Raw genomic sequence first — 12,269 nt, forward strand, 5'->3', positions numbered from 1 at the left:
GTTCCAATGACTACCATGCTCAGGCCAGTCAGGAGTGCTTTTTGTATTAAAGAATGGGACATCGACTACAAAAAATATCTATGTTTTAAAATATCATTGCTTACAATACATTATCCAAAATACATCGATGTTTTTTGACATCGACAGTCGACAGAACCACTTCTGGCAGGCCGCAAAATGCGTGATCGTTGGAATAGACCTGATGTTTCTGAAATAGTTGTTCAAAAACATGTCGGATTCTTTGTTTAAAAAAACACTTCTGACTGGCCGGAGCATGGGTAGTCTTAAGAACAGTCTTTATGTTACTGAAATGGTTTTAAAAAAAAACATCGATGTTTTCTAATCGATGTCGCATCTCTAGTGTGAGTGTCCTGAACAGCAGGTTGATGTTAGTTTTCAGCTAGTCGATGAACTTGATGTGCCTCAATTGTATAAACTCAGGCACAGTCGGTAAAAAACTCAGGAACAGGAATTTGCTCGTCCTTTAAAGGAATGTATAAATGAAAGATGGCAGGCAAGGTGAGACAAAAGTCCACCCCGTAAGTTGAAATCTATAAAGAAAGATGTGAAGTAGTGATCACCCTACTCAGAGTAGGACATACCCGAATGACATACATCCACATCATAACAGGAGAGGCCCCTCCAAAATGTTCGAAATGTCTTAGTAATCCATCAAACTCATTTTTGAAGAATGTCATCACTACAAATTAACTCTGAACCAGTTAGGGATACCAAACAAATTTCCAATGCTGTTGAGAAACGACGAATCTATAATAGAAAAAGTCATTAAATTCATTTATAAGACTAACTTAATAATCAGCCTTTAATTATTATAATTATCTATTTATACTGCCTCATTTTTAAAAATTAGAATAGTTACTTCTCTGTTTTTCATCATCCTTTCTACTATTGTTACGACTATTAAACAACCACATAGAACGTGGGGAGGTGGGGATGAGGCGATGGTCCTGAAACGTTTTAATTTAATCTGAGTTTTAAATAAGATGAATAAACAATGAAGATATTAATAAGATGAAATAAAATGACTATACCTAGTATGGTTGTTGAGGTAGGTTATAAAATGTTGTTGTGATAAGTTAATGACCATACAGAAATTGTGAAGAATAGAATTTATTATTAAATATAATAATAATAAATACATGTAAATTAAAACATAAAATAAGTTTTCCCTTATTGGTTGGGTTTTATCGGTTTATTTTGATTGTATCAAATTGACTAAAATTATCTGCAAAGTTTTATAAATCAATCTGAGGCTGTAATACTAAAATTAACGTATGCAGATTATAATTAATAATATTTTTGATACAATTCTGATTGTTAATGATAATTTATAACTAAAGCTATTATTTTATTAGATTGTCATTGATGATGGCCAGTTCGGCTGAAACGTTGGACATCTAATAAGAGCTTTATTGACATCAGTATTGACAAAAGCCTCTCCCATAGAGAGGGATTCATAGTGGTTGGCTATAGCAGGATAGAAGAAAGAAAAACATTGATAAATGCACAAAAACATAAATAACATAACAGAGTCCTTATAACCATACCCCGAAAGGAAAACACCTAAATATTCTTTAAAACTTTTTTCCACTTGGTTTCGTCCCTCGCAAGCATTCACCAGTTTTCGCCTACCCACTAGTTTATCACTCAACCTGCGGTGTAGTCGTCTATTTTTCCTGCTGATCTCTCTCGGGATTCACTTCATGCAAGCCTTGATCTATATATTGTCTTTCATTCTGGCCAAGTGCCCAACCCAGCTCCATTTCAACCTGTGGGATTCAACCCTTTGACTTTTAATGTTTACTTTTTGAAAAATCCTTTCCTGTTTTCTAGTAAACATTAAACTCCATAGAATTCCATTTGCATGGTATTCAGGTTCAGTTTTTTGTTAGTACCAAGTTTTGAGCCCCATAGAGAACCCATAGTGAGATTAACCATGCAGTCAAAACTCTGATTTTAAGATCCAGTGATACGTTGGACATGTAATATGTTTAAAAAAATAAGTTTGAGACTGTTTGGATATTTTTTCTTATTATTAAGGAGAATTCCGTTTTTCAATTTCAGGCTATTTTTAAATATTGCTCGATTTTACAGTCTTAACCTCTTCCTGTTTTAAACTAACATTTCAAAAGTTATATAGGACCTCGCTCCCCGGGGGGTCTTAGCTGGGTGGGTCTGGCGGGGAAGGGTTGCCTTTTTGTGTGTGTTAAGATTTCCTCTTGTGAGATTGAGACATTTCGTACATCGACCAACCTACTCGCTATAATTGTCTGTTTGAAAAGTCAGATTAGTAAGGCCACCACGGAGGGATTGGAGGGTTTCATGCCGTTTATCAATTTCTGGTGCTTTTTAAATATTGCTCGATTTAACTATCTTAAAGTTTCTACTTCCCGTTTTAAGCTAATATTTTTGAGCTTTGGGGCTCCACAAAACCTTCGAATTCCTCTCCTATTCAATCCTTACAATCAAAAATCCTTCGTAAAATTCTCAATGCTCCTTACTTTGTTACAAATAAAATCATACATAAAGACCTTAATGTTCCATATGTAACCGATCTAGCACGAACCAGATATCACTCCTTCCACTATAAACTCCCTAACCACTCAAACTCCCTAGTTTCTAACCTTGCATCCTCTTCCATTCCTGACAATCCTCCGAGACGCCTGAAAAGAAGATTCGTGGACATCTAATGTAAAATGTCATTAGAGTGACTAACATACCAATGGGTAGTTTCTCTACACGCCTGTAACACTCCAATTTAACTTAGATCAGATTTACAAAATATATTATAATGTACAATTGTAAATAGCAATAAATAAATATAAAAAAAAAATCATGAAATTCAAATGATCAGTAATTTTGACATACAATTAAAAAAAATAATTGACGTAACTATACCAAAAATTATTTTTATTACACCGTATTTAACAATATATACATTAACTTCTTGTTTGAGACAGGTTTTTTTATCACTTACAATAAAAAATATTCACATAGTGTCTACACTTTTTATTTTATTGTTAACTCCTACGTTTCAGCCACACTGGCCATTCTCAAGGACCTATCTATCGGGTCTTCACCAAACTAGAATTAATAAAATTAGAATTAAATTGAAAAAGTCTTCCAGCCATTAAACCTAAATTATATGTCTTCTATTGAATTTTATAATTAGGGCTAAAGTTTCTAAGAAATGTTCCGTTCCGACATTAAAATATAGTACCGATGTTACTTTTTCACCACTATGAGCTTAAGATGACCAGGTTTGTCCACTGTTGCATAAAGACCCCTTGAACGACCCTCACGTTCGCAGTACAGTAAAAAAAAAAAAAATCTTTTTATAAACTTTGTAAGAAGAATAAAAAACTTGAAAGGAACTGAACACACCGCTGCGGGTGAAAACTGAGCAAAGCGAAGAGTCAGGACTGTCGCAACCTGAATGAAATTACTCAACTCAATGAGGTAGTTTCCCTGACTAAACGTTTCGATACGACTTTACAGTTTGGACCAGTCAGGGTCACGGGGACAGTTGGAGGTTAAACTTATCCATGTCGCCACTCTTACTGTTCAATATTCATTTCGCTATCAGCTTAGTCATGCTCTTGGCTATCCGAGAGTAGAAAATTGATTTATATCAATATATATCTTAGACCATAATCGCAACATTTAAAAAAAAAAATCTTCCAAGTACATATCGTAGTTTTCTCGGACATATCCATTTCTTTATCGGATATATAATAATTTATATTTCAAGAATAACGGTCAGTCGTTTAAAAATTAATTCTACCATCTAACATATAAAATTTGGCATGACTCGAATATGTTAATAGGTCTGCTAAATAGAGAATGACGTCACGCAACAGACCAGCTGAGTTCCACACCATTTTGTCTGTTGTAGTTTTGATACGTTAGATGCAGGCAATTCGTGTTTGATTTGTATAGGTATTGTTTTGGATGTTTTTAAAACTCTAATAAAGTAATAAAAAAAAAGGTATTACCTAATACCCATGGCCCTATTCCCTAATTTTATTTGCTGAGTTTTCTTAAAGTAGTTTTACTAGAATGAGAGGTATCCACATATTATAATTTTTTTAACTGTTTTAACTAATAATAAAATTTTTTAAAAATAAATAATTCAATTTTTATCCATTTTTGTCTAAACACATTTTATTTTTCTTATAAGTCCGACGTTTCGGCCAATCCGGCCATCCTCAGGGACAATCTACCATAAAACAGCTTTTATTACATGTATGACCTTAACAATTCAAATTACTTAACATTAATTATTTAAAATTTACCTCACCTTAATACAATTTTGGAACTAAAATTATTTAAACACTTAACTTTATGCAGTTTTATTCTGCCCAGGTCACAACAACAATTTCTATGAATCATTAAAAATATTAGTTAAACATACTCTTTTGTAAATAAATATATCCTACATTATGTTTAATTACCTAATTAGTCAAATTTTACATTAAAAACAAAAATTAAAATTCATTTATCACAGTCACTTGTTAAAACTTTATCACAACCTTGCTTGTAACCTTCCTCCATTCAGTTCAAGCATTAAAAATATTTATTATAACAATATTTTTGTTAATTTTCTTCTTTATTTCATTAGTAAAAATCCCATCAAGGCTAATTAAACTATCCACATTTAATTTATCTTATATTTTTCATAAATTAATTTTACGTAATATCTCTGCATAGTGTTGGTTCAAATTTCTTGTATCTTTTTTTGAAATTTACAGTATAATTAATATTTTCAGATATATAAATGGATTCAAGTATTTTCCTTTTGAATGTATTATTTTCTTTATGGAAAATCATTGTATATTCAAAATCAAAAAAGTGCTGGTTTTTGGTTGCATGTTGTACTAATGCCGTTTTATTTGGATCCCTCTCCTTGTTTTTCAAATCATTATTGTGTTGATAAATTCTGTCAGCCAATAATTGCTTCGTTTCACCTATATATACAGATGGACAGTTTAGACAGGTAAGTAGTTTTACTAGAATGAGCGGTATCCACATATTATAAATTTTCTAACTGTTTTAACTAATAATACAATTTTTCATTATAGAACTTCCATGGAAACTGAGAGATCCACAAAGTTCAAAATCATTAAACACGTTCAGCAAGAAAGTTGGATCATAGACGGAATTCTGTTTTATAACATCCCTTATTCTTAGTTCAAAAATGTAAAGAAAATCCGACCAGGGACCGAATTGTATAAGTCAGCATTGCACTTTGAAAAGAATAGAAAATAGAAAAAAAGAAAAAATGTAATTTGAATTTTGCGATGTGTACAGGCTCAATATAAACAGTTTTTCATTAGTCTCAGAGCTTAATAAAAACAAAAAATAAATAAATGTGACTTAAATTTAGAAAGTTTCTCAGAAAACCCGCTTGAAGCTCCTCTGCATTTAACATAGACTTTAAATTGGGCTGCTTACAATTATATGTATTTAACACAACATTATAGATAACCTTAATATTACGGAAGATTTTTGGATTGAACAATTATATCACAATTAAATTTTCGGGTTGAAAGTAAATTTCAAGTAAAGAGTCACACAGAGTTTCTCCAAAGGCACCTGTCTCCCGATGCCAAAGACGTAGAAAACACATTAATGCACTTTCTGATGCATCAATGAATATTGATTTTTTTTATATCGATTCCAAGCAATAGAGCGATGTACTATGTATGTAATTCTGAAGAAAATAGATAGCTAGACGATTGCTAAAACGATAGTTTATTATAAATCAAAGTTTGCAAAGCTACAACAAAGTACTAAGTAAATACATAAAGTAGAAACATTATTTTACTTCCAAAAAACAATGGAATAGAATAAAAGTCCTTTTCCACAGTGTTAATGAACTTAACAGTGTACTATAATAAGTTATTGCAAGTATCTCTCCAAATTTATAATTATATACAAACATTCCTTATAACCTTCCCATGGTAGTTCACATCATGCCCGCTAGGAGTGCTGCAAGCAGAACTCGAATATCGAAGGAGCACGCAACGAAAATGATGCATATTATTTACATATGTGTCGTAAATTGGTTGTAGGATAAATTTAAGTTAGTCAAAATATAAATGAATACAATGAACGGAATATTGATATGGATAGTTGGAAGAACCTAAAGATTTAACTTGGATGCCAAAAGAAAATAATTCGGAATGTACAAGTATGAATATTATTGACTAACACATCTCATATCTACTCGTCTCTTCCTAGTTAGAATCTCTCCGGTTACTGTCCATCTTGATATCTTCTTCGTCTGCTCTATTATTATAACTAAACCTGAAAAATGATGTGAACACCAAGGTCACAAAATAAGGCGTCCCTTTCTCCAGAATGATTGGCTTATTGAGCTATTCGTCCCTTAGTAGTCAAATTATATTATCTTCTTTTCCGAGCGCATATTTTGACAAAAATTTTAAAATTAGTCCTCATTTGGTGGTTGATCGTCAAGCTATTTTCCAATAATTTCTTCATATTTGTATAGAATGATGCAATGCAAGTGTTTTCGTATATAATTTGTTATGCTTGTCCTCGAGCCAATGTTGGAGGGGTACCTCCTTTTTGTCCCAGTAGCATACCTCCCCGTTCCCCTCCAACTATTCCAGAATATTCATGTCTTAAATAGTTTGTCAGTATACCTTTGGTAATTCAAAATTGAGAACTTTTTGAGCTTGATCCATCTGCGATCTCGTTTTTGCTAACTTGTCGGATTCCTCATACAGGAACCAAACAGTGGTCCGGAACTTATAGGAGTGCTAATAGGTTCACTCTCATTTAATATTGACAAGAGACTATTTCTTTATATGAGACCCTTGTCGAGATGGTTGTTTGTTATGTTAGATTAGTTCTGAATTGAAGAAGTGAAGAACCCTTCACCAGAAGGTCTCGACAATGCGTGTTCATACAGGCTAGGTATCTGGTTAGAAGAAGAATGAAGACCCTTACAGGTACGAGCCGCAAGGCCCCAAAGAATGGGAACTTCATTCTGCAGGGTTCGAGCCTGCAGTCGTGAAGGGGAAGGTGAGTTCGTCGGGTACGAGCAGTAGGACCTTAGCAAGGCTTATGAAGAAGAAGAGATGTCAAAGTGAAATATAATACAAATATACATTTTCAAAATTAACACTACTATGTACTAATCCATCGTGTTACTCAGTTCCTCGTAAGTCTAATCCACTATGCATATTCTTATTCACAAAGGAGGAGATTCTCTGAAGGGGAAATTCGCACTAATGTCTTCCAATTTCTCCTGAGTCAACTCTATCGACAAATAAACGCCATCGAGAGATACTATATATAATACGTTTTCTTTTAGTAGATCAGAAGATTCTTTATTTATTGATTCTAATGTAATTTAAAAATAATACAACATATAACATGGTTATTAATTTGCACAAAGTATTTACAAGAAATATACATTTCAATAAATGTTTGCCTATGACTGTAGGAGTTCTCATGGTGGTAGCTAATCAACGGTCAATCGGCAGCATAATCAGTGAACAACAGACGGTTTCATGGTAGATACACCTTAATAAAACCACTAATAATATATGGTGTAGAAACGTGGTCACGCCTAAATAAAAGCATCTACCAACTGGATACGTTTGAAAGAGTAATTTTGAAGAGAATCGTAGGAGCCGTATGCATTAAGAGCCCTATGGAGACTATAAGAAAAAAACGAGCTGTTTCTACTTGAAAATCAGCATTTCCTTTTATATCGAGACACAAATTTTAAAATGGCTTAGTCGTGTGAAGATGAGCAATGAGTGGTCGTTAATTTATACATAAATATCCAGGAAAAAAACCCAAGAGAAATATTTGGCTGTTCTTAAACAGGCCAGTGGTCGCTTCATATGCCTGATGTGCTGATAAAAGTAGAAGAGTGACAAGTATTCAGTCATGCGATTACGACCATAACACGCAATCCCAGTTTACGGATAGTGAATGACAGAAAAAAAGTGAAAACCAATTAAACTACAAAGGTTGCTTTTACTGAACTGTTTTCTTTTTTTTGTTGCCTGTTTGCATCTTTTTTTTTTCCGAACCCTCTAAAACAGAAATAAAAAATGAATTAGTAAGTGCATTACTGTGAAAAAGAAAAGTAATTCGTGTTGTGTCTTACCTTTTACTACCTTTGGTATTTTAAGGTTACCTGTTATGTTTAATGTCATATATGAGCCATCCACTCTAAAAAGGAGCTATTTTAAGTCCGGAGGTGAGGGGCCTTCTCGTGTTGTATCGCATATAAGATAAAAATCTTTCAACTAATCGCAACAAATGCCTTTAGCTTCAGCGATTCAGCAGAGCGAGAGGTTTTTAGAAGTAAGGTAAGCCACGATAATAACAACAGGATGGAATTTTTATTTCATTTTATTTTAATCAATCTCTTTCTTGGTATAAACCATATTTTGATTGCTATTACAATAGATTATAACTTACACTATAGTTATTTTAATCAGCATTAACTCCAATGTCGCTCATTATTATTGTTGTTAAAGCCACCTCAAATCGACTATGTCTTTTTGTTGGAAGGCTATAAAATGAACAAAAAACAAAATGGCTCGGATTAAACATTTATTTGGTTCAATTTAAACATTTTAATAACTAACATAAACAAAATATACAAGTAAAAATAAAAAAGCCTTTCAGATAAAAATAAAATAGTTCGATAAATTATGAAAATTACAATAAAACTAATTTACACGAAAAAAAGAAATAAATATATAAAATAAATACTGTTCGACAAAACGTTTGCTCCACACCGATAGGTCCGAGGAAGAGTGCTGCCGAGATAGGTCGCAGCTTTTGTTGCTAAATAAACCCCTGCAATGGTCCAGAGTTGGTGTAGTGGCTCATTGATGGTCCAAATATCCAACAGTCGCATTGTATTAGGCGAGCCGACAAAACGAACGCAGACAGGGCTGGTTACACACGTTCCTTGGGTTCAGGGGTTGGCCACTAATTACTTAATTAATTGGAACTCATATTAAAATCGAAACACAGAAGTGGTCTGGTTCCGAACTGTTATGCCGACGAGTATTCTCAAAAAATGTAAAATACAATAATATCAACCAAACGCAGACAGGGCTGGTAATGACGCTACCAGGGCCACTAATTAGACGGAACTGCTATATTAAAGTCGAAACAAAGAAAAGGTCTGGTTTCGAACTGTAGTGACGACTAAAATACTCAACAAATGTCCAAACTATTAAACTATAAATGCAGACAGGGCTGCTGAGGACGCTCTCAGGGCCACTAATTAGTCGGAACTGCTCTAAAAAACTAAGATGGTCGGTCCGTTGCTAGGTGACGCTTCTTAGCAACAATTATCACCCCTAGCAACTGTCTCTATTACTCATTATTACAAACAAATATAATTACATATTTTTTTTCTTTTCACATAACTAAATCTAAATAAAACAATACAAATTAAAATATATGTAACTAAACTAAATACTAATAAAACTCAAATACTAATTACAATTATTTACAAGGTAATTATATATTATGGCGTTAACAATTGTAGTGACACCGCTATCTGCTGGTCTATACTGTAACTACTACAGCCGCAAAAACCGTTTCTGTTCGACATGACGAACCTAGCTGCCGCAGCGTGAACTACTACAGTCATTACACAAACATCGTATTTTGATATATGTACTGTTTCTTGTGAATAATTTAACATGACTTGTATATAACCATTTATTATGCTATTATATTTTCAAATGTGTTTTTGAATCAATAAAGATTACTATAAAATCTTCTGACATTACCACACAAAAATATGCTGTGGTATTGTTTTTCATTGGTTATTTTCATTATTAGGGTTATTTTGAAACACGATCATCCTGGCAGAAGTCTGCAGTTTTTATAATTTTATTAAAAACACATATGAAAATAATAAGAGTAAAATTTAACACAAATTGTATTAATTTATAATTTTTAAATATTAATCAAATAATTATATTGCTATCTCTTAAATATTTTTGATTTTAAAATTTTAGCTTGATTTCCATGTGATTCCAGGAATATTTTGAATACAGAAAAATACATATTTAATTAATTTGAGAAATTCATTTCTTTATATGATTGAAATAACTTAAAATTTAAATAATTAAATATAAATATAAATAAAACATTAAATATACAAAACATAATTTTTTTATAGAAAACATTAAATACTGGTTAGTGAGTAATCCATCTGAATCTTAACTCTCCGATTGATTATTTCAAATAAATCACAACAGTGCTAATTCATCCTTATTCCATCAGTCTGCTGGTGTACCTCCTTGGTCCTATCCTTTATACAGTTTTCACAGCTGACATTCTAACCCATCCTAACCTATCCTAACATTACCCTTACCAAGAATGACACTTGTCTATTGTCAATGACCACGATCCTTACATTGTATCCCAAACCCTCCAATCCCACATCACTACCCTATAAGAATGGTGCCAAAACTGGAGGATTAAAATTAATTCCAATAAATCCCATCAAATCACATTTACCCTTCGTCGTATACCCCTAAGCCCATGACCTCTTGCCCTACAGTATCCTTTAATAATACCCCACTTATTCCTGTTGAACTGATCCGTTACTTAGGACTACATCTGGACAAACGACTGACATGGAATTCTCATACTAGACTGAAAAGACAGGAAACTGCTCGTTGATTCAGACTATTACAACATTTACTAGACAAGCGGTCTAAATTGCCAACCCATTACAAAAGACTGATCTATATGACTATTGTAAGGCCTATCTGGACATACGGAGTTGAGTTTTGGGGCTCCACTAAACCAACAAATTCCTCCCGAATCCAATCGTTACAGTCCAATATCTTTCGTAAAATTCATAATGCTCCTTACTTTGTTACAAATCAAGTGATCCATCAGAATGCCCCATATGTTGGCCTGTACCAGATACCATTCCTTTCATGATAAACTTCCCAACCACCCAAATCCACTCGTTTCTAACCTGGCTTCTCCTTTATTACCTAATAATGCTCCTAGGCGTCTGAAAAGAAGATGGCCTCGAGATCTTCTCCTCTAGAAATGTTATTGGAGTTCTCTCAATGGGTAGATTCTCCACATGTTTGTATCATGTCACTATATCACATACTGCAAATTTAATTGTTGTATATATTTTTATATAGTTGTAAATAACAATAAATAACACTAAATGTTAATAAGTGTTTTCTCAGGAATGTAATAGGCTATTCCGAATTTTTTGGTTTAAAAAAGTTAATAACTATATTAAGCATTTTCAGGGCGTTTACGCTCAGGAAGTTTACGTTTTTTTTTTTACTATTATTATATACCAATCAATTCGTCTCTTCCCGAAGAGAAAAAAATATGACTGATTCCATAAAACAATATTATATTCCCAGAAAATTAAAAAAAAAAAAAGATAAAGAGGATTTCAGTAATGTAGTTTTAAAAAAAAAAATTATGAAAAAGCAAATTATTTTTGTTTATAGGGTCCTCTGAAACCTTTAAATACAATTTTTTAAAGAAATAAAAACTTAAAAATTTTTGAACTTTGTTTTTTTAGAGGATTTTATTTTCTCCCATTGTTAATATAAACGTTTATAACTCCATTCCTTTTTATCCAAGTCCTACGTTAATAGAGTTGCTAGAAAGCTGAATGTCTTTCCTTTTTACCTATATCACCATCATTTAAATTAGGTTTGGAATAGAAAAAATCTTTTCAAATATTTTATTTTATATCTCCGGTTTTAATTTGCTTAATCAGATCCATTTTTTTGCCCTTTAATGCAGCGTATACCGCCCTAAACCACTTCCAAGTTTCGTGAACATTGGTTTAGTCGTGTTGAAGTTAGTCCTATTTTTTTAATTATATATTTTTATGATGTAATGTTATTTATCTAGCCTAAATAGATACAATAATAAGCAATTGATTCAGTCATTAATTCAATGTATATAATATATATAAATAACTAAATATATTAATTTTTATCGAACTTTCAATTGTATTCAATTAATCTGTCTACATTCATAAGTCTAGAAATTGCGAAGTATTGCCAGGTCTGCATATTTCAAGGGCACTATTTATAATTCGCAAATAATTCTTAATACAAACTTATGGAATAAATCATTACTTTTTACATATAAAATATATTTTTTTTTTTTTTTTAGATTGATAGATTTATTTATTGATAGATATTACAATCTGCCACACAGTTGTGGGCTATAGGTAA

The 12,269-nt window shown here is 32.3% G+C and overlaps 1 protein-coding gene across 1 annotated transcript in view; it reads left to right on the forward strand.

Moving 5' to 3' along the window:
- nan (transient receptor potential cation channel subfamily V member nanchung) overlaps positions 1–12,269 on the forward strand; it is a 69,053-nt gene that overhangs the window by 5,198 nt on the left and 51,586 nt on the right. The window lies entirely within an intron of this gene.

Source organism: Halyomorpha halys, unplaced genomic scaffold (assembly GCF_000696795.3).
Source record: "Halyomorpha halys isolate HHAL.00 unplaced genomic scaffold, Hhal_1.1 Scaffold318.1, whole genome shotgun sequence".
NCBI lineage: Eukaryota > Metazoa > Arthropoda > Insecta > Hemiptera > Pentatomidae > Halyomorpha > Halyomorpha halys.